The sequence below is a fragment of the Asterias amurensis genome, chromosome 7 (genome assembly GCF_032118995.1).
Source record: "Asterias amurensis chromosome 7, ASM3211899v1".
Classification (NCBI taxonomy): Eukaryota; Metazoa; Echinodermata; class Asteroidea; order Forcipulatida; family Asteriidae; genus Asterias; species Asterias amurensis.
In genome coordinates this window covers 6,572,081-6,596,345 of record NC_092654.1, presented here as the reverse complement: position 1 = coordinate 6,596,345, position 24,265 = coordinate 6,572,081, and the positions used below count along the sequence as shown (strand labels likewise).

General features: G+C 39.4%; 2 long non-coding RNA genes across 3 annotated transcripts; one reads left to right on the top strand and one right to left on the bottom strand.

Moving 5' to 3' along the window:
• Positions 1 to 1,107: 1,107 nt before the first annotated feature.
• On the bottom strand, positions 1,108 to 6,051 carry LOC139939730 (uncharacterized). The gene is made up of 4 exons (XR_011786345.1): positions 5,386 to 6,051; positions 4,472 to 4,627; positions 3,730 to 3,896; positions 1,108 to 2,979 (listed from the first exon to the last, which is right to left on the bottom strand). It is a non-coding gene; the product is annotated as an uncharacterized lncRNA (long non-coding RNA).
• A 5,215-nt stretch (positions 6,052 to 11,266) lies between these two features.
• LOC139939942 (uncharacterized) lies at positions 11,267 to 14,084 on the top strand. 2 transcript variants are annotated; one of them, XR_011786367.1, is made up of 4 exons: positions 11,267 to 11,337; positions 11,943 to 12,076; positions 12,238 to 12,347; positions 13,098 to 14,084. It is a non-coding gene; the product is annotated as an uncharacterized lncRNA (long non-coding RNA). The 2 variants fall into 2 exon arrangements; XR_011786366.1 differs by lacking the exon at positions 12,238 to 12,347 and having other exon boundaries at positions 13,098 to 14,082.
• Positions 14,085 to 24,265: the final 10,181 nt, after the last annotated feature.

Below are 24,265 nucleotides of genomic sequence, written 5' to 3'. Positions count from 1 at the left end.
GAGTTGACTATTAGAAAAACAAGATGTCCGCTCTTCCATTTTCCCTGCCCGGGGAATAAACTTTTTAATTTTCGAGCCACCCCGAAAAGCCGAACTAGCATAATTACTTCTTGCGGATACCCCACCCGAGTGTGCCGGTGCAAATTTGAATCCCTTTAATGTTTTACTTTGGCGGTAATCGACGATTTTTGGTCAAATTATGACGTCACTTTTGCACCAAAAAGTTGTAATTTCCAAGGTTTTGCGAATTTTGCATGACTACACACAGGAAAGTTGTTCAGGATGCTCAACTTGGACGACTTGCACCGTCAAAACGCGATTTCCAGAGTTGACAATTAGAAAAACAAGATGGCCGCTCTTCCATTTTCCCTGCCCGGGGAATAAACTTTTTAATTTTCGAGCCACCCCGATGCGCCGAATTAGCATGATTACTTCTTGCGGATACCCCACCCGAGTGTGCCGGTGCAAATTTGAAGCCCGTCTATGTTTTACTTTGGCGGTAATCGACGATTTTTGGTCAAATTATGACGTCACTTTTGCACCAAAAAGTTGTAATTCCCAAGGTTTTGCGAATTTTGCATGACTCCACGCAGGAAAGTTGTTCAGGATGCTCAACTTGGTCGATTTGCACCGTCAAAACGCGATTTCCAGAGTTGACTATTAGAAACACAATAGGAAACATTTTGTCTTTATTGGATTTGCAGTTGTTTGATTTTTGTATGAACAATTTACTCTTTTGTCACCAAAATCATTAATTTTTTACATTTTCACAGACAAATTGTTCACTTTGTACAATTGTTTTAATGATTCTTATTTTTAATCAATCAAAAACTCGATGTAGCTTTACGAGCACAGTTTTTGCATTACCAAAAGGAACCTTTGTCGAAAACTTCCACTTTTCCTTCAAAATCGAAACATGGAAATATGCAACTAAAGTATGTGTTTCTCTATCTCAGTTATTTTTACTAAGTTACAATTCAACAAAGCAACATTTAAGTTGTTCATTTCATGAAACTCATTCTTTTAGCTTCAAAATTAGCTTTGCGATGGATTTACTACATAAAACTCCACATTTGTGAAATAATAACAGACATATTGGCAAAAGCATTAATATTGTTTCAGATGGCACTTTATTCTCCACCAAACTGTCACTTGAACGATCTTCAATAATTTTAAGACACAAAGTACAAAATGTTTCAAAAAAATTTAAACAGTGATTTTCTTGAAAAATAAATTTTGTCGTTAATGTACAAATAATAAACGGAATATAAAAAAGTCACTTTGACTATGAGCGGTGCCAATTGGCACCCTTCATGAAGATTCTATACTCCTATCCACAGAGAGTAAATTGAATACAAAAAGGCAAACCATAAAGTTGCTTTGGGTATGAGGGGTGCCGATTGGCACCCTTCATGAGGAGTCTATACTCTTATGTACAGAGAGTAAAATGAATACAAAAAGGCATACCATAAAGTCAGTTTGGCTATGAGGGGTGCCAATTGGCACCCTTCATGAAGAGTCTATACTCCTATGTACAGAGAGTAAAATGAGTACAAAAAGACAAACAATAAAGTAACTTGGCTATGAGGGGTGCCGATTGGCACCCTTCATGAGGAGTCTATACTCCTATGTACAGAGAGTAAAATGAGTACAAAAAGGCAGACCATAAAGTTGCTTTGGGTATGAGGGGTGCCAATTGGCACCCTTCGTGAGGAGTCTCCTCCTATGTACAGAGACTAAAATGAACACAAAAAGACAAACAATAAAGTAACTTGGCTATGAGGGGTGCCGATTGGCACCCTTCATGAAGAGTCTATCAGAGACTGAAATGAATAAAAAAAGGCAAACCATAAAAATGCTTTGGGTATGAGGGGTGCCGATTGGCACCCTTCATGAAGAGTCTATACTCCTATGTACCGAGAGTAAAATGAATACAAAAAGACAAACAATAAAGTAACTTGGCTATGAGGGGTGCCGATTGGCACCCTTCATGAAGATTCTATCAGAGACTGAAATGAATAAAAAAAGGCAAACCATAAAAATGCTTTGGGTATGAGGGGTGCCGATTGGCACCCTTCATGAAGAGTCTATACTCCTATGTACCGAGAGTAAAATGAATACAAAAAGACAAACAATAAAGTAACTTGGCTATGAGGGGTGCCGATTGGCACCCTTCATGAAGATTCTATACTCCTATCCACAGAGAGTAAAATGAATACAAAAATGCATACCATAAAGTTGCTTTGACTATGAGGGGTGCCAATTGGCACCCTTCATGAAGATTCTATACTCCTATGTACAGAGAGTAAAATGAATACAAAAAGGCAAACCATAAAGTTGCTTTGACTATGAGGGGTGCCAATTGGCACCCTTCATGAGGAGTCTATACTCCTATCCACAGAGAGTAAAATGAATACAAAAAGGCAAACCATAAAGTTGCTTTGGCTATGAGGGGTGCCGATTGGCACCCTTCATGAAGAGTCTATCAGAGAGTAAAATGAATACAAAAAGGAAAACCATAAAGTTGCTTTGGCTATGAGGGGTGCCAATTGGCACCCTTCATGAAGAGTCTATACTCATGTACAGAGAGTAAAATGAATACAAAAATACACTCTATTAAATCACAGTGGCTACATGAGGGGTGCCAAAACGGGCTAACTAAAAAGCCCATTTTTATAACTGAAAAAAATGCACCCTAGCCCCACAAATGATTTCTTTGTTCAACTTTGAACCCAACACAGGAATAAAGATTAGGTAATAATATTAGCAGGAACCAATTTACATGTAAAACTAAGGTTTCTGACTGAATTATTTAGTTTCTGTCTGATTAGTAATCATACACATCGTTAGGCCCAGGTGCTGGACTGCTTTCAATGTTTACAGCAGGATGGCACAAGCTGGATAAATCTTGCAGAGAAGTGAAACAGTTTGCAGAGTCATCTTCCATTGCCACACAGTTTCGTGCTACCAGTCCTGTACCTGTGTTTATTTAAAAAAAATAAAGAATAAAAATATTTACTCACTTTCAATGTTTTATTCTTATAGCCTATTATGAAGAAACTCATCAATAGAAAGAATGCATTCAATCGAGCACAAATGGAACATAAACATTAACAATCCAAAGGTATAAAGCAAAGAACGCAAGAACAAAAATGGACCAGTCAGTTATGTTCGAAACATTTTATTCAGTTTTTCTTTAATTTAAAACAGACGTTTCTCGCTTTTTCAAAACGCGGCCGTTCACCGTAACAAGCCCGACCTGCAAACATGATGCAGATATTGAAGCAGAAGTTGGTCGTTGTAGCACAGGTCGTCATGAATATAACCTAAAATGGTTGTTGAACATTGACAACAAAATTCAAGAACATGGCACTATTGAATATTCTCAGCCCCTTTTTATTTCTTTTACAATCCACCATAAAGGTTTAAATGACACTGCAGCCGATCTGCTCGGTACAATGCATCCTATGGATACGGAACTTAACTCGTATTAAGTTCTAAGATTAGTCCAAAGTTTAGGAGAGTTTGGTGAAGTCAACGGTTGTGGGCACCTTTCGGTATAGTTGTTTAAGACCACTAGGTGTAATATGCATAAAATAATGTGAAAATTTTGACTCATTTGGTCATAAAGTTGCAAGAGTATGATGAAAGTCTTTTTAACATTTGATTGAGAAATTACCCCTTTCGTAAATAAACAGTTTATATTTGAAAAATAATTTTGTTACTTACCGGATTTTATACCTTTGATGACCTTTGTAATGAAAGTCAATTGCTGGCAGTCTGTCAAGATGCGGTGGACTTGTAGTTGCTGGGGTACTTGTAAAGCGTGTGTCCGGTGAGCTTGGCAGATACATTCGTCGACGTGAAGTTTGCCACAAACGAGTCTCTTCCTACTCCTGTTGAAAATGTTTATTTTTAAGTCTTGTTTAGGTTACGTTGCTTTAAAAAAAAATGGTATGGAGGAGGGGGGGCTTCAAATACAGATGTAAACAATGCAACGTGTTTTGGTCAACCCATCACTCTAATTTTGTTTGGTTTTATTTATTTAGTAACAAGCAATCCCACCACACACTGCATGACGATTTACATTTTTACATTCTATGGTGCATTTGTCGGTGCATGTTCATCAAGGGAAGAGTTATCATGCATGTGGCTGTAGGAAAACCAATGTGAGAGGAATGATGCCGGAAAAAAAACACAGTTTGATGGCATAAAGAATTATTGTATGCATCAAGGGGGCAAGGAACGCACTCCTTGTGTTCATATGGTGTGAGTAGTTTTGTATTTCCATATTAAAATTATCATGCTTTTCAAATGTGTGACGATTTCGGCGGTTTCGCTTTCATAGATGTAGAACTGTACTTTTCGAAGAACCATCATATGGAAAAACCGCAGGCTACTCCAACAACCCTAAAGCTATGTTTTCATCTTATCAATCCCATATGTACATATTTAATCATACAGTACTTACACTTTTTCTGAGAAGCTTTCCAGTGATGTTAACGTTGTTGTCGCTACAGTGAGTGGTTGATAAACCGTGTTTGAAAAATGTCCCCATCTGCTCCTGAAGATGCAGCCCAAACTCCTCCTTGACGGGTCTTATCTGTTGACAATCCCATGACACAACCTGCACTCAGAAAAAGAATGTTAAAAAAGTGATGTGAAAAAAATATGTTTACGACAAACACGTTTTATGAGTAAAACGGGCATTTTACATTAGTTGTGAAAAGTTCATAAACGGAAACTAGTTTCAATTTATTACGTAAATTTTACTAAAGTAAATGAAAAGGTTAACATGTGAGCGGTATAAGTTACCAAACTATTAATGTAAAACTACTGAGATATGAAGCAAAATAATCTGGCAGTGGAGGCCATTTCGAATTTCAAGATGGCCGCCACATGTTTTGAAACTTTTTATACCACTGGATTTCTACACCGTAAAATGTAGGTAATTAAATAATTGTTTACATTACCTCCATGGTTAGGCCCACCCAAAAATTAAGTAAACAAAATTTAAGTAAACTTCTACCCAACGATGATTTAACCCAACGCATTTTGTAAAATAGAATTACATGTATGCATGAAAACATAGATTCAGATGTCCGATTGTCCCTGGCCGGCTGTCATTGGTGTTGACAATAAGGTTAATTACTCCCCCTAGCCCTATATGGATTACCTCCGTAGTTGGTGCATGGTGGTGAACCACCCTTGGTCGTGGGTGTTTGTAAACCATGGTTAAACTATCAATAAGTTCATTTCATATGCACTTCGATGAGTCTTAATTTTATGCCATTCAACTCACAAGAATGGTCAAAGTGTAGTAAATGAACAAGTATGGCTGATATCATGTTATAACTAACTTCGATAAAGTTGTTTGCGTTTTACCTTAATGGTGTCTCTCAAAGTCGGTACTCGTGGACGGCTGATCGTGCGAATAAACATGCTATTAAACGGACAACTTCTTCACTGCGTTGCACACCTTGCCATTGTTTTAGCAAACGCTATCACCAGATGCCGAACTCGAATTTGAACAGAACCAAACACTTATCTTATTTTTTCGAGCCACTACACCTGAGATTCGTCATCTTCTCTGCCAAGGGAACGTGTGTCGATTGAACGCGGTTGAAAGGAGGGAAAATAACCTAATGCTATAGTTCTTGGGCCAATGCTCCGGAAATGCCAATGTTTACAAATATGACGTAACTGTGTAACCGCTTTGCCTTATCAATGGTCTTAACGGTGCATCACTTTTTGCAATACAGTCCCGATAATAAGCACTGGTTCTTAAGTCGAACAAAAAGTTGGGGGATGTTGGTACTGTACGAGTAGAACAATGAGAAAGAGGGAATTCATTCACACCTCCTAAAGGCAGTGTCAAGGTCGTCCGGTTGTCGCTTAAGGTGCACTACCTCTTTTGAAAAATGTGCACACCCGGTCCATAATGGACGGAGGGAGACAGGTGGAAACATGTTGCATGTTTTTGAACAAGTGATTTTGAACAAGAGTAAAAATAATTTGTATTGAAAGCATTCGCATGAGGCAACTGTTGTGCAACCAAAATGTACATGTACATAGTTTATTACTCCATGTAGAAACAAATGGCACAGAGTAATGTGACCGCAGGCGCTGACCGCAGAACAGCACTGTTTATCTTGGACATTACTGCCTACTTGACCATTTTCTGTGCTGTACACTAACGTATAGGTATCAAAAACAGTACAGAGTATACGAAGTTGTACAATAATTTAACTTAACAGCATTAGCTAAAGGAAAAGGAATAACGGACGGACTAATTCAAAGTTCGGGTGTTTAGCAATTCTAGAAAAAAAAATACAAGAAACTGTTACGGCAAATGTCTAATTCATGACATCTTGGATTTGTCAAACCATGATGGAGGAAGAAATTAGGAGCCACTAGTATAATATGAAATCGTAATTTGGTGTAATGTTAGGGCCTACTCCAAAACGCTGTTGTGACATCACAAACTGAAGTAGGCCTTATTCAAAAAGCACATCAGGTGTCTTGACCATGCAGCAAAGATTCAAAATTGTGTTTTCCCGCCGATAACTGCAAAACCGGATGGCAATAACGTTTTGTGCTTAATTGTGTTGCACAAAAGTGCGTGTGTGTTTGTTGTGTGTTGTTGTTTTTAGTTGTTTGTGTTTTTTATAATTCAAATTAGGGGATGTTATGCCAATCGATGCATAAACTCGATAATGTGATAATGTAATGTATACATTCGTGATCCAGCGTTTTCATGAACTTGACTATTTTATGTTAAAAAAGGTTTTTCTCAACTGAATGCAAATGAAGCATATACTAAAAAAAACATAAAAAAAACATGTTGTTATGAAGTAGTATAGGAGCTAACAGAGCAGCATTTTTTCTAAGTGCCGAACGATCACTTTATACGTCGCATACATGTGGTGTAAAAACTAGCTGTCATATCCATGTCTTTTCTTTATGATTTTTTATAAATTCGTTTCCCCATTTAATGACAGCTTGAAACCGAGTTGTAAATAAATATCCTGCTGAGGTGGCATCTAGAAACGCCTTACACAGGCCATAGAGCAAGGAGGTTTTATCAGTGCTTGACCCATGGAGGAAGACATGCTTGACCGGAGCTGGGCATTGTTTATCTTTGGCCAATGGTGTTAACTAATGAACCATTTCCTGTGTCATGCGCTGAAGTATAGGTATCAAAAACAACACAGCATGCATGCCACACAAACCATAGAGCAAGGAAACCAAGATGTAAAATAATTTAGCTTAACTGCATTGGCTATGGGAAAAGGAATAACGGACGGAGTAATTCAAAGTTTGGATGTTTAATTATTCTAGAAAAAAAATACAAACAAATGTTACGGCAAATGTCTAATTCATGACGTCTTGGATTTGTAAAACCATGATTGAGGAATTGAAATTAGTAAAACTAACATCGTAATTTTTTTTTTTAACAAGCCATTTTTAATTATATGAACACGTAATTTTATTTTATTTTAGCGCCGACTCTAAAACGCTGTTGTGACATCACAAACTGTAGGCCTTATTCAGTAAGCACAGGTGTCTTCACCATGCAGCAAAGATTCAAAATTGTGTTTTCCCGATGGCAATAACGTTTAGTGCATAATTGTGTTGCACAAAGGAGGGGGGGGGGGAGGTTTTTTTTATAATATCAAATTATGAGATGTTATGCCAATCGATGTATAAACTAAAAAACGTGGTAATGCATAATGTAACACTCATACCGTGATCAAGCGTTTCCATGGACTTGACTAAATAAAAAATAAAACACGGATTTTCTCAACTGAATGCTAATGATGTATTATTATACTAAAACAAAACACAAACAAACAAAAACATGTTGTGATGAAGTAGTATATGAGCTAACAGAGCAGCATACATGTGGTGTAACAACTAGCTGTATATCCATGTCTTTTCTTTATGAATTAAACAACAAAGAAATTCCCCATTTAATGACAGTTTGAAACCGAGTTGTAAATAAACATCCTGCTGAGGTGGCATCTAGAAACGCACATATACACAGGCTGACTCTGTACATAGCCGGTTATTATCAATGCTTGACCGGAGCTGAGCATACTTTCTGTGTTATGCACTGAAGTATAGGTATAAAAAAAAAACACAGCATGCAGGTCACGGGGACAATACCAAGATTTAAAAATAATTTAGCTTAACTGCATTGGCTATGGTAAAAATAATACCGGACAGAGTAACTTTTAAGTGTTTCGTTGTTGAAGAAGTTTTCCAAACGACTGATTTGCATTGTGAAAAACTACTTCTATATAATCATTCCCTACAGAGTTAGAAAGAGTACATTCATTACATTTTTCTTCAAACCATTTTGGAGAGCGTATTAATTGAATGATTTGATTTTCTTGACTTAAGTATCTGGGCCAGAAGGTGCGTATAGATGAGCAAGGCCTCTGTCCAAGCGATCAGTATTGTATTCCATAATATCAATAAATTGCACGTCATAGAAGTTTTCCAAAGAATTAGGAAAAAATCGTATAGATGACGAGAATCTAATTAACTGTAAGGATGAAAACGATATAAAACAAACTTTAACCATAAGATTCAGTCTGCCAATAACATCATTTGAAATACTTTGTTTATTGGAAAATACTTTCTTTCTTTTTGTCAGACTTTACTTTTAATTTCCCTTGCACACTTTGTTGCTCCGTGGTATCACCCTCAACAAGGTCGTGCTTGTTTGATCTTATTGAGTACGGATAAGAGCGGCCTGGAACTTCCCTACCCCAAGAGGGCGTTTTAATTTGGATTTAATGTTTGTTTTTTTAATTGAAATCACAATAATGGAAAAAAAAAACGGTCCAGAAACAATACGAATCACCAGAGGTAAGCAGATTTTGTGTATAGAAAAGAAAGTTGTGTAAGATAATTTATTTTAATGGGTTTCTTAAATTTGACAATTTCGTTCAACTTAAGCATACAACCTGTTCAAGTGTGTGTTTTTCTTGTTAAGGTAAATTCAAGTTTGAAATAGGTTCAGGGCAACAATTTTATCAATTACAGGTTCAAAATTTTGTTTACCTTTTTTTGGTTAAGTATAGCAACTTTTCTAGAAGATATTAACATTATTATGGGAGAACAAAATAAATGTCGGGTGCACAAACTAAACCAGAAAGAGGAAAAGATAGATTTATTATCCCTTGCTGCTCAAAAACCAAAAGAAAAAGAGGAAAGGTGATTTGTTTATTCATTGAAACTCAAGCACGACAGCATGTGCGATATAATGCAACAAATAAGTGGAATTAATCAATGTTTTAAATGTTAGCATAGAAACATTAGATTGATTTGTTAAATCTCTAGCGTATTTTCACGATTTTGTGGAGAAAATAGTAAAACAAAAATTTGTCGGTTTAAAATCTGGATTCGAGAGCAATTTTCAGACCATAATGACGATTTTCCCTGTAAATTTAAAAAAATAGCAAAATATTAAAAGATGCAAATAAATGTACGTGAACCTGTTGTACGTGAATCATGTCCTATGATCACTGCACCAAGAAAATCGGCAGCAAATTCCAAAATGGCAACACAAATAAATACTGAAAACAATATTTTTTCCTTGCGACAAACTGTGAAATAATGCTTCAAATTGAAGTTGATACCCTTGCATATGCATTACGCGAAATATTTATAACTGGCGCGATATATATCATTGTTGAAAAATTAGTACGTATAATCAAATGGGGATAACATAAGGAAGTTAATTGGATACAATTAACATTTTAACACAATAACGTTTCATGGACAAACTGCTTAAATACACCCTACGCTCTGTGTTTTTCAAACCAACTGATTTTCCAATAATCCCCCCCCCCCTTTTGTGTGTGTGTGTTACGAAATAGTGGAAGAAATAATTACCAATATCAATGACAATAATTTGTGTAACTGTCTTACAGAGAACAGGTGCACGGAAAAGGTCTTTAAGATGTTACGAGGCACTGTTTGTGAATTCCTTCCTCATGGATGAACTATGATGAAATGCTGACCCTGTGCCGGTTAATTTTCTGTCTGAGACATCTTCGTGTTTGTTTGTTTGTTTGTTTGTTTGTCGTTTGAGTGATAATAGCTGCGCCTAACTTTCTTTCTGATTTTTTTAACACTTTTTTACAAATAAAAATACTTAACATAAGTAACAGTTTTTGTTGTGTAGTAATATTATGTTTACTTCGAACACAGACAGAAAACAAAACGCCAAAGATTATTTAAACAATTTTTTCGTGAAAACACAATCATGTCAGATGTGGTCGTGACCCGACAATCTGGTTCTTTAAATTATGTGTTTTAACAAACGTATTTATTGTTGTAATCTTTATATGTTTGTTTTGGTGTTTGTTGGTTTGTTTGGTTGTTTTTTGTCTGTTTCACCCCTTGTTTGTTTCTTTGCTCGATTGTTGTTTTGAAACATCGTTGCAACTGATTTGTTTACCTCCATGGTTTTCTTATTTCGTAAAAATCTTCAAAATAATAACGTTTTGTTTCTTGATGTTGTATATTTTATTTGATCAAGCATCATCTGCGACATATTATTCTGAAGAATGTTTTATTGGTATTGTAGTAGGATACGTGTAAGCAAACAAAAATGTAAGATTAATAAGGACAATGCTTTAAGGTTTATGGAAATGGCTCAGTCTCCTAGGAGGTGGGCAGATAAATGGATAGATAGATAAATAGATAGAGGGCGCTCCCATTTGAGTAATTGCATAGTTCCCTGACTTAATTCATAGTAACATCATCGCTATCAGCGCGTAGGGCTGAGTGTGGCTAAGTCAGGCACTTCTCATTTGTTCGTTTACCCATCCTCAGGCCGAATCCGAACTGGCGGCTACAGCTACGGCTACGGCTGTTGCCAAGTGTGTTGCTAAGGGCGTCCTATACCTCAACGCATGATGACACGGAAATCTAGCCATAGCCCTAGCTGTAGCCGCTAATTTGGACACGGCCCCAAACCTAGCTGTGCGTGTCTGCAACGGATTAAGGACGTCCATGCACGAAGTGTTTGGATTTAGCCATGGTCACACATCACACCAAGGTCATGTCACACCATGGAGCTTATAGTCCTAGTAGTTAGACGTTAGTCCAAACCTGGGCTACATGGAGCTATGGTCACACAGGTAACACAACTGCCCATACTGGATAAACACAGCAAGGATGTATTAAGGAACAACTCAGTTCTTTGTGGCAAAAAGATTCTCGAGAAAAAAAAAAGAAAAAAAGAGAAAAAAAACAAGACCTAATGAGTTCTTTAAAAGTTTAAGTAGCTGATGAGGACAGACAGAAGAGCAAATTAAGGTAAGCTTTCTTCAAAATTTCAACTTGTTTATAATTAATGTAGGGGCCTAGTTTAGTTAATAGCGTTTATATGTTTAACCATGGAGGGTTTAAATAACTTTCGTTATAAGATTGTTTTCGGCGCACTGTCGAGAAATTCAAAGTACAAAGATTGTATTGTTGATGGTAATCATTGACTCTGCTGAAAACACAGTGACATCTTTTAACAATATATCCCTACAATAGGCCCTACAATGCTTCGAAATAGGATTCGTTTTTGGATTTTCTTTTTGTAAACTACCTAGATTAAGTTCACAGTGCCCAGCATAATTTAAAAACAGTTTTAAAGAGCGCGGCTAAAATGAAACATTATCAAGTCGAGCGCCATGTAGATGCTCGAGCCAGAAAGCATGGACGTCCTTGTTTTAAAGAATAAAGGAAATGAGAAATGGCGTACCAGGATAGGCCTATAACGTTGGGCTGTATTAAACAATAGCACATTTGAAACTTGTTATGTACCTTGTAGGCCCTGCTGTAGGTCTAACAGTTATTCCTGAAAGTTTGTAAACGAAATAGTAAGGTAAACATGTATATTAATAAGCTATCATTGTCAATCTTTAAAACAGGTCCGGTAAGATGACCACATGCAACGAGGCTGGTGGAAAAGAATCGAACTCCTCTTTCTCAACTGACTACGATTTCTTACGAGCACCTCACATCTGTTTGGGCCGACCATCTGCAGCAATTTATCATTGCCATGGTAAAGACTTGTCTGGCTCTCTTTAAAAATAAAGTTTTTTTTGCATTTTTTTTTTAAATGCCTTAACATTGGTAAAACTGGACGAATAAAAAATACAAGAATGATCACACCAGTCTAACTGTTTATGTCAACATAACACTTCCATTGTTTGTTTACATGAGCGGCTTGTGTTCTGTTGGACTTGGAGCATGGATTGATCCATGGCATGCAGTCAGGACAGGGACTGATATTGTGACATTATGTTTGGATCGACATGTTATGGTTTACTTATGTAAGTTAATTTTTATTTGGATTTAGCTATAAATTATCGGATTTAGTACAAAAAGCGTTTCCGAGTTACTACAATGACGTGACAGAATTATTGTATAAGAAGCTTTGCAACCTACACAAAATTCACAAGGTTGGTTTTGGCATAGTAGAGCAAGGGTATGGGGACTCTATCATGTATGGAAGAGCACCCACGAAAGGAGGTCCAGTACAATCAAGTTTATATGATGACATTTAATTTTCGACTTACACAGTTTGATATTTTTAGTTCGTGTGTAGAGATCAGGATTCACACCATAAAAGGGATTTCATTTTACAACCGCAAAACATCAAAAAGGCTCGGTTTTAATTAGTACAACCATGCTCTATGGTACAACTTGAGTACATGAGCTGTACTTATAGCATGGACTGTTTCTTTAGAAAGTATGGGGATATGTTTGTTTATCAAAAGAGTGTCCATTTGTACACAATGCCTTGAGACAGTGCAACTAGTGACCAAACTATAGTGACCCATCCGAGAGTAATCTGACTTTAGGGTGCAGATTCAGTAGCCTACTTGAACTTGTTGAAGCAACCTCGGTGCCCAATGCTCACAAGTTTCTATAGGTGTATTTTACAGTAATAATGCAACTTGAAAGCAACTTGAATGCACCACATTATTATTAAAATAACAGTATTTGCAGCAAAACAACACGGAAGTCGTTACGTACTGCTGCACAAAAGTTATCCACCCGTTTCTATTTGTATGATGCAGAATTAATGGAGAGCAAGGAGTACCAAAACGACACCAGCCAAGAGATCTGACAACGATAATCATCGATGGTATGGACCAGGATAAGACTGACGTCCCCCATTTCATAAACAGACACAAAGAGTTTACATGTAATTAACAAAAACAGAAGAAGAAAAAAACTATTTGAAAAAAAAACCCGCAAATCAAAAGAAATGCAAAGTAAAAGCTGTCACTCGGGGCTTGTAAAGATATGTTTTTGTATTAATTTTACTCTCTGTATAGAAGTAGACTCCTCATGAAGGGTGCCAATTGGCACCCCTCATACCCAAAGCAACTTTATGGTTTGCCTTTTTGTATTCATTTTACTCTCTGTACATAAGAGTATAGACTCCTCATGAAGGGTGCCAATTGGCACCCCTCATAGCCAAAGCAACTTTATGGTTTTCCTTTTTGTATTCATTTTACTCTCTGTACATAAGAGTATAGACTCCTCATGAAGGGTGCCAATTGGCACCCCTCATAGCCAAAGCAACTTTATGGTTTTCTTTTTTGTATTCATTTTACTCTCTGTACATAAGAGTATAGACTCCTCATGAAGGGTGCCAATTGGCACCCCTCATAGCCAAAGCAACGTTATGGTTTTCCTTTTTGTATTCATTTTACTCTGTACATAAGAGTATAGACTCCTCATGAAGGGTGCCAATTGGCACCCCTCATAGCCAAAGCAACTTTATGGTTTTCCTTTTTGTATTCATTTTACTCTCTGTACATAGGAGTATAGACTCCTCATGAAGGGTGCCAATCGGCACCCCTCATAGCCAAAGCAACTTTATGGTATGCATTTTTGTATTCATTTTACTCTCTGTGGATAGGAGTATAGAATCTTCATGAAGGGTGCCAATTGGCACCCCTCATAGCCAAAGCAACTTTATGGTATGCATTTTTGTATTCATTTTACTCTCTGTGGATAGGAGTATAGAATCTTCATGAAGGGTGCCAATCGGCACCCCTCATAGCCAAGTTACTTTATGGTTTTCCTTTTTGTATTCATTTTACTCTCTGTACATAGGAGTATAGACTCCTCATGAAGGGTGCCAATCGGCACCCCTCATAGCCAAAGCAACTTTATGGTATGCATTTTTGTATTCATTTTACTCTCTGTGGATAAGAGTATAGAATCTTCATGAAGGGTGCCAATTGGCACCCCTCATAGCCAAAGCAACTTTATGGTATGCATTTTTGTATTCATTTTACTCTCTGTGGATAGGAGTATAGAATCTTCATGAAGGGTGCCAATCGGCACCCCTCATAGCCAAGTTACTTTATTGTTTGTCTTTTTGTATTCATTTTACTCTCTGTACATAGTAGTATAGACTCTTCATGAAGGGTGCCAATTGGCACCGCTCACAGCCAAAGCAACTTTATGGTTATCATGTTTTAATTGATTTCATTTTCTGTACATTAAGAGTATAGACTCTTCATGGAGGGTGTCAATTGGCACCCCTCATAGCTAATGTAATTTCATGGTTATTTGAGAATTTACAAACAAAATTAAGAAAATAGGGAAAAGCTTCATGAAAACATTCAAAATCACTTTTGAATGCTGAACTTTTTAAAATCCATTGATTTGATGCAGGAAAACAACACTATAAAGTTTTTATCTGTACAAAATTAAACTCTCTGAGCAGAATTGTGTTATTGTGTATTTGTTATTGATAATAAACCATCTTTTCATAAATTGAGTCGTCCGAAGGTATCAAGTCAATTTTGTTTGAACAATCTGAAGGTTACTTCATTGCCACTGCTATGTAGCATTTCGTAACTCATTTGTATCTGATTAAAAACACAAAATTGAACTTCCAATAAAGACAATATGTTTCCTATTGTGTTTAGAAAAACAAGATGTCCGCTCTTCCATTTTCCCTGCCCGGGGAATAAACTTTTTAATTTTCGAGCCACCCCGAAAAGCCGAACTAGCATGATTACTTCTTGCGGATACCCCACCCGAGTGTGCCGGTGCAAATTTGAACCCCTTTAATGTTTTACTTTGGCGGTAATCGACGATTTTTGGTCAAATTATGACGTCACTTTTGCACCAAAAAGTTGTAATTTCCAAGGTTTTGCGAATTTTGCATGACTCCACACAGGAAAGTTGTTCAGGATGCTCAACTTGGTCGATTTGCACCGTCAAAACGCGATTTCCAGAGTTGACTATTAGAAAAACAAGATGGCCGCTCTTCCATTTTCCCTGCCCGGGGAATAAACTTTTTAATTTTCGAGCCACCTCGAAAAGCCGAATTAGCATGATTACTTCTTGCAGATACCCCACCCGAGTGTGCCGGTGCAAATTTGAAGCCCGTCTATGTTTTACTTTGGCGGTAATCGACGATTTTGGTCAAATTATGACGTCACTTTTGCACCAAAACGTTGTAATTCCCAAGGTTTTGCGAATTTTGCATGACTCCACACAGGAAAGTTGTTCAGGATGCTCAACTTGGTCGATTTGCACCGTCAAAACGCGATTTCCAGAGTTGACTATTAGAAAAACAAGATGGCCGCTCTTCCCTTTTCCCTGCCCGGGGAATAAACTTTTTAATTTTCGAGCAACCCAGAAAAGCCGAATTAGCGTGATTACTTCTTGCGGATACCCAACCCGAGTGTGCCGGTGCAAATTTGAACCCCTTTAATGTTTTACTTTGGCGGTAATCGACGATTTTTGGTCAAATTATGACGTCACTTTTGCACCAAAAAGTTGTAATTCCCAAGGTTTTGCGAATTTTGCATGACTCCACACAGGAAAGTTGTTCAGGATGTTCAACTTGGTCGATTTGCACCGTCAAAACGCGATTTCCAGAGTTGACTATTATAAAAACAAGATGGCCGCTCTTCCATTTTCCCTGCCCGGGGAATAAACTTTTTAATTTTCGAGCCACCCCGAAAAGCCGAACTAGCATGATTACTTCTTGCGGATACCCCACCCGAGTGTGCCGGTGCAAATTTGAACCCCTTTAATGTTTTACTTTGGCGGTAATCGAAGATTTTTGGTCAAATTATGACGTCACTTTTGCACCAAAAAGTTGTAATTCCCAAGGTTTTGCGAATTTTGCATGACTCCACACAGGAAAGTTGTTCAGGATGCTTAACTTGGGCGATTTGCACCGTCAAAACGCGATTTCCAGAGTTGACTGTTAGAAAAACAAGATGGCCGCTCTTCCCTTTTCCCTGCCCGGGGAATAAACTTTTTAGTTTTCGAGCCACCCCGAAAAGCCGAATTAGCGTGATTACTTCTTGCGGATACCCAACCCGAGTGTGCCAGTGCAAATTTGAACCCCTTTAATGTTTTACTTTGGCGGTAATCGACGATTTTTGGTCAAATTATGACGTCACTTTTGCACCAAAAAGTTGTAATTTCAAAGGTTTTGCGAATTTTGCATGACTCCACACAGGAAAGTTGTTCAGGATGCTCAACTTGGGCGATTTGCACCGTCAAAACGCGATTTCCAGAGTTGACTGTTAGAAAAACAAGATGGCCGCTCTTCTCTTTTCCCTGCCCGGGGAATAAACTTTTTAGTTTTCGAGCCACCCCGAAAAGCCGAATTAGCGTGATTACTTCTTGCGGATACCCCACCCGAGTGTGCCGGTGCAAATTTGAAGCCCTTTAATGTTTTACTTTGGCGGTAATCAACGATTTTTGGTCAAATTATGACGTCACTTTTGCACCAAAAAGTTGTAATTCCCAAGGTTTTGCGAATTTTGCATGACTCCACACAGGAAAGTTGTTCAGGATGCTCAACTTGGGCGATTTGCACCGTCAAAACGCGATTTCCAGAGTTGACTGTTAGAAAAACAAGATGGCCGCTCTTCTCTTTTCCCTGCCCGGGGAATAAACTTTTTAGTTTTCGAGCCACCCCGAAAAGCCGAATTAGCGTGATTACTTCTTGCGGATACCCCACCCGAGTGTGCCGGTGCAAATTTGAAGCCCTTTAATGTTTTACTTTGGCGGTAATCAACGATTTTTGGTCAAATTATGACGTCACTTTTGCACCAAAAAGTTGTAATTCCCAAGGTTTTGCGAATTTTGCATGACTCCACACAGGAAAGTTGTTCAGGATGCTCAACTTGGTCGATTTGCACCGTCAAAACGCGATTTCCAGAGTTGACTATTAGAAAAACAAGATGTCCGCTCTTCCATTTTCCCTGCCCGGGGAATAAACTTTTTAATTTTCGAGCCACCCCGAAAAGCCGAACTAGCATAATTACTTCTTGCGGATACCCCACCCGAGTGTGCCGGTGCAAATTTGAACCCCTTTAATGTTTTACTTTGGCGGTAATCGACGATTTTTGGTCAAATTATGACGTCACTTTTGCACCAAAAAGTTGTAATTCCCAAGGTTTTGCGAATTTTGCATGACTCCACACAGGAAAGTTGTTCAGGATGTTCAACTTGGTCGATTTGCACCGTCAAAACGCGATTTCCAGAGTTGACTATTATAAAAACAAGATGGCCGCTCTTCCATTTTCCCTGCCCGGGGAATAAACTTTTTAATTTTCGAGCCACCCCGAAAAGCCGAACTAGCATGATTACTTCTTGCGGATACCCCACCCGAGTGTGCCGGTGCAAATTTGAACCCCTTTAATGTTTTACTTTGGCGGTAATCGAAGATTTTTGGTCAAATTATGACGTCACTTTTGCACCAAAAAGTTGTAATTCCCAAGGTTTTGCGAATTTTGCATGACTCCACACAGGAAAGTTGTTCAGGATGCTTAACTTGGGCGATTTGCACCGTCAAAACGCGATTTCCAGAGTTGACTGTTAGAAAAACAAGATGGCCGCTCTTCCCTTTTCCCTGCCCGGGGAATAAACTTTTTAGTTTTCGAGCCACCCCGAAAAGCCGAATTAGCGTGATTACTTCTTGCGGATACCCCACCCGAGTGTGCCGGTGCAAATTTGAAGCCCTTTAATGTTTTACTTTGGCGGTAATCAACGATTTTTGGTCAAATTATGACGTCACTTTTGCACCAAAAAGTTGTAATTCCCAAGGTTTTGCGAATTTTGCATGACTCCACACAGGAAAGTTGTTCAGGATGCTCAACTTGGGCGATTTGCACCGTCACAACGCGATTTCCAGAGTTGACTGTTAGAAAAACAAGATGGCCGCTCTTCTCTTTTCCCTGCCCGGGGAATAAACTTTTTAGTTTTCGAGCCACCCCGAAAAGCCGAATTAGCGTGATTACTTCTTGCGGATACCCCACCCGAGTGTGCCGGTGCAAATTTGAAGCCCTTTAATGTTTTACTTTGGCGGTAATCAACGATTTTTGGTCAAATTATGACGTCACTTTTGCACCAAAAAGTTGTAATTCCCAAGGTTTTGCGAATTTTGCATGACTCCACACAGGAAAGTTGTTCAGGATGCTCAACTTGGTCGATTTGCACCGTCAAAACGCGATTTCCAGAGTTGACTATTAGAAAAACAAGATGTCCGCTCTTCCCTTTTCCCTGCCCGGGGAATAAACTTTTTAATTTTCGAGCCACCCCGAAAAGCCGAACTAGCATAATTACTTCTTGCGGATACCCCACCCGAGTGTGCCGGTGCAAATTTGAACCCCTTTAATGTTTTACTTTGGCGGTAATCGACGATTTTTGGTCAAATTATGACGTCACTTTTGCACCAAAAAGTTGTAATTCCCAAGGTTTTGCGAATTTTGCATGACTCCACACAGGAAAGTTGTTCAGGATGTTCAACTTGGTCGATTTGCACCGTCAAAACGCGATTTCCAGAGTTGACTATTATAAAAACAAGATGGCCGCTCTTCCATTTTCCCTGCCCGGGGAATAAACTTTTTAATTTTCGAGCCACCCCGAAAAGCCGAACTAGCATGATTACTTCTTGCGGATACCCCACCCGAGTGTGCCGGTGCAAATTTGAACCCCTTTAATGTTTTACTTTGGCGGTAATCGAAGATTTTTGGTCAAATTATGACGTCACTTTTGCACCAAAAAGTTGTAATTCCCAAGGTTTTGCGAATTTTGCATGACTCCACACAGGAAAGTTGTTCAGGATGCTTAACTTGGGCGATTTGCACCGTCAAAACGCGATTTCCAGAGTTGACTGTTAGAAAAACAAGATGGCCGCTCTTCCCTTTTCCCTGCCCGGGGAATAAACTTTTTAGTTTTCGAGCCACCCCGAAAAGCCGAATTAGCGTGATTACTTCTTGCGGATACCCAACCCGAGTGTGCCAGTGCAAATTTGAACCCCTTTAATGTTTTACTTTGGCGGTAATCGACGATTTTTGGTCAAATTATGACGTCACTTTTGCACCAAAAAGTTGTAATTTCAAAGGTTTTGCGAATTTTGCATGACTCCACACAGGAAAGTTGTTCAGGATGCTCAACTTGGGCGATTTGCACCGTCAAAACGCGATTTCCAGAGTTGACTGTTAGAAAAACAAGATGGCCGCTCTTCTCTTTTCCCTGCCCGGGGAATAAACTTTTTAGTTTTCGAGCCACCCCGAAAAGCCGAATTAGCGTGATTACTTCTTGCGGATACCCCACCCGAGTGTGCCGGTGCAAATTTGAAGCCCTTTAATGTTTTACTTTGGCGGTAATCAACGATTTTTGGTCAAATTATGACGTCACTTTTGCACCAAAAAGTTGTAATTCCCAAGGTTTTGCGAATTTTGCATGACTCCACACAGGAAAGTTGTTCAGGATGCTCAACTTGGGCGATTTGCACCGTCAAAACGCGATTTCCAGAGTTGACTGTTAGAAAAACAAGATGGCCGCTCTTCTCTTTTCCCTGCCCGGGGAATAAACTTTTTAGTTTTCGAGCCACCCCGAAAAGCCGAATTAGCGTGATTACTTCTTGCGGATACCCCACCCGAGTGTGCCGGTGCAAATTTGAAGCCCTTTAATGTTTTACTTTGGCGGTAATCAACGATTTTTGGTCAAATTATGACGTCACTTTTGCACCAAAAAGTTGTAATTCCCAAGGTTTTGCGAATTTTGCATGACTCCACACAGGAAAGTTGTTCAGGATGCTCAACTTGGTCGATTTGCACCGTCAAAACGCGATTTCCAGAGTTGACTATTAGAAAAACAAGATGTCCGCTCTTCCATTTTCCCTGCCCGGGGAATAAACTTTTTAATTTTCGAGCCACCCCGAAAAGCCGAACTAGCATAATTACTTCTTGCAGATACCCCACCCGAGTGTGCCGGTGCAAATTTGAACCCCTTTAATGTTTTACTTTGGCGGTAATCGACGATTTTTGGTCAAATTATGACGTCACTTTTGCACCAAAAAGTTGTAATTTCCAAGGTTTTGCGAATTTTGCATGACTCCACACAGGAAAGTTGTTCAGGATGCTCAACTTGGACGACTTGCACCGTCAAAACGCGATTTCCAGAGTTGACAATTAGAAAAACAAGATGGCCGCTCTTCCATTTTCCCTGCCCGGGGAATAAACTTTTTAATTTTCGAGCCACCCCGATGCGCCGAATTAGCATGATTACTTCTTGCGGATACCCCACCCGAGTGTGCCGGTGCAAATTTGAAGCCCGTCTATGTTTTACTTTGGCGGTAATCGACGATTTTTGGTCAAATTATGACGTCACTTTTGCACCAAAAAGTTGTAATTCCCAAGGTTTTGCGAATTTTGCATGACTCCACACAGGAAAGTTGTTCAGGATGCTCAACTTGGGCGATTTGCACGGTCAAAACGCGATTTCCAGAGTTGACTGTTAGAAAAACAAGATGGCCGCTCTTCCCTTTTCCCTGCCCGAGGAATAAACTTTTTAGTTTTCGAGCCACCCCGAAAAGCCGAATTAGCGTGATTACTTCTTGCGGATACCCAACCCGAGTGTGCCGGTGCAAATTTGAACCCCTTTAATGTTTTACTTTGGCGGTAATCGACGATTTTTGGTCAAATTATGACGTCACTTTTGCACCAAAAAGTTGTAATTTCCAAGGTTTTGCGAATTTTGCATGACTCCACACAGGAAAGTTGTTCAGGATGCTCAACTTGGGCGATTTGCACCGTCAAAACGCGATTTCCAGAGTTGACTGTTAGAAAAACAAGATGGCCGCTCTTCTCTTTTCCCTGCCCGGGGAATAAACTTTTTAGTTTTCGAGCCACCCCGAAAAGCCGAATTAGCGTGATTACTTCTTGCGGATACCCCACCCGAGTGTGCCGGTGCAAATTTGAATTCCGTCTATGTTTTACTTTGGCGGTTATCGACGTTTTTTGGTCAAATTATGACGTCACTTTTGCACCAAAAAGTTGTAATTTCCAAGGTTTTGCGAATTTTGCATGACTCCACACAGGAAAGTTGTTCAGGATGCTCAACTTGGTCGATTTGCACCGTCAAAACGCGATTTCCAGAGTTGACTGTTAGAAAAACAAGATGGCCGCTCTTCCCTTTTCCTTGCCCGGGGAATAAACTTTTTAGTTTTCGAGCCACCCCGAAAAGCCGAATTAGCGTGATTACTTCTTGCGGATACCCCACCCGAGTGTGCCGGTGCAAATTTGAAGCCCTTTAATGTTTTACTTTGGCGGTAATCAACGATTTTTGGTCAAATTATGACGTCACTTTTGCACCAAAAAGTTGTAATTCCCAAGGTTTTGCGAATTTTGCATGACTCCACACAGGAAAGTTGTTCAGGATGCTCAACTTGGTCGATTTGCACCGTCAAAACGCGATTTCCAGAGTTGACTGTTAGAAAAACAAGATGGCCGCTCTTCTCTTTTCCCTGCCCGGGGAATAAACTTTTTAGTTTTCGAGCCACCCCGAAAAGCCGAATTAGCGTGATTACTTCTTGCGGATACCCCACCCGAGTGTGCCGGTGCAAATTTGAAGCCCTTTAATGTTTTACTTTGGCGGTAATCAACGATTTTTGGTCAAATTATGACGTCACTTTTGCACCAAAAAGTTGTAATTCCCAAGGTTTTGCGAATTTTGCATGACTCCACACAGGAAAGTTGTTCAGGATGCTCAACTTGGGCGATTTGCACTGTCAAAACGCGATTTCCAGAGTTGACTGTAAGAAAAACAAGATGGCCGCTCTTCTCTTTTCCCTGCCCGGGGAATAAACTTTTTAGTTTTCGAGCCACCCCGAAAAGCCGAATTAGCGTGATTACTTCTTGCGGATACCCCACCCGAGTGTGCCGGTGCAAATTTGAAGCCCTTTAATGTTTTACTTTGGCGGTAATCAACGATTTTTGGTCAAATTATGACGTCACTTTTGCACCAAAAAGTTGTAATTCCCAAGGTTTTGCGAATTTTGCATGACTCCACACAGGAAAGCTGTTCAGGATGCTCAACTTGGTCGATTTGCACCGTCAAAACGCGATTTCCAGAGTTGACTATTAGAAAAACAAGATGTCCGCTCTTCCATTTTCCCTGCCCGGGGAATAAACTTTTTAATTTTCGAGCCACCCCGAAAAGCCGAACTAGCATGATTACTTCTTGCGGATACCCCACCCGAGTGTGCCGGTGCAAATTTGAACCCCTTTAATGTTTTACTTTGGCGGTAATCGACGATTTTTGGTCAAATTATGACGTCACTTTTGCACCAAAAAGTTGTAATTTCCAAGGTTTTGCGAATTTTGCATGACTCCACACAGGAAAGTTGTTCAGGATGCTCAACTTGGTCGATTTGCACCGTCAAAACGCGATTTCCAGAGTTGACTATTAGAAAAACAAGATGGCCGCTCTTCCATTTTCCCTGCCCGGGGAATAAACTTTTTTAATTTTCGAGCCACCCCGAAAAGCCAAATTAGCATGATTACTTCTTGCAGATACCCCACCCGAGTGTGCCGGTGCAAATTTGAAGCCCGTCTATGTTTTACTTTGGCGGTAATCGACGATTTTTGGTCAAATTATGACGTCACTTTTGCACCAAAAAGTTGTAATTTCCAAGGTTTTGCGAATTTTGCATGACTCCACACAGGAAAGTTGTTCAGGATGCTCAACTTGGTCGATTTGCACCGTCAAAACGCGATTTCCAGAGTTGACTATTAGAAAAACAAGATGGCCGCTCTTCCATTTTCCCTGCCCGGGGAATAAACTTTTTAATTTTCGAGCCACCCCGAAAAGCCGAATTAGCATGATTACTTCTTGCAGATACCCCACCCGAGTGTGCCGGTGCAAATTTGAAGCCCGTCTATGTTTTACTTTGGCGGTAATCGACGATTTTTGGTCAAATTATGACGTCACTTTTGCACCAAAAAGTTGTAATTTCCAAGGTTTTGCGAATTTTGCATGACTCCACACAGGAAAGTTGTTCAGGATGCTCAACTTGGTCGATTTGCACCGTCAAAACGCGATTTCCAGAGTTGACTATTATAAAAACAAGATGGCCGCTCTTCCCTTTTCCCTGCCCGGGGAATAAACTTTTTAATTTTCGAGCCACCCAGAAAAGCCGAATTAGCGTGATTACTTCTTGCGGATACCCAACCCGAGTGTGCCGGTGCAAATTTGAAGCCCTTTAATGTTTTACTTTGGCGGTAATCGACGATTTTTGGTCAAATTATGACGTCACTTTTGCACCAAAAAGTTGTAATTTCCAAGGTTTTGCGAATTTTGCATGACTCCACACAGGAAAGTTGTTCAGGATGCTCAACTTGGGCGATTTGCACCGTCAAAACGCGATTTCCAGAGTTGACTGTTAGAAAAACATGATGGCCGCTCTTCCCTTTTCCCTGCCCGGGGAATAAACTTTTTAATTTTCGAGCCATCCCGAAAAGCCGAATTAGCATGATTACTTCTTGCAGATACCCCACCCGAGTGTGCCGGTGCAAATTTGAAGCCAGTCTATGTTTTACTTTGGCGGTAATCGACGATTTTTGGTCAAATTATGACGTCACTTTTGCACCAAAAAGTTGTAATTTCCAAGGTTTTGCGAATTTTGCATGACTCCACACAGGAAAGTTGTTCAGGATGCTCAACTTGGTCGATTTGCACCGTCAAAACGCGATTTCCAGAGTTGACTATTATAAAAACAAGATGGCCGCTCTTCCCTTTTCCCTGCCCGGGGAATAAACTTTTTAATTTTCGAGCCACCCCGAAAAGCCGAATTAGCGTGATTACTTCTTGCGGATACCCAACCCGAGTGTGCTGGTGCAAATTTGAAGCCCTTTAATGTTTTACTTTGGCGGTAATCGACGATTTTTGGTCAAATTATGACGTCACT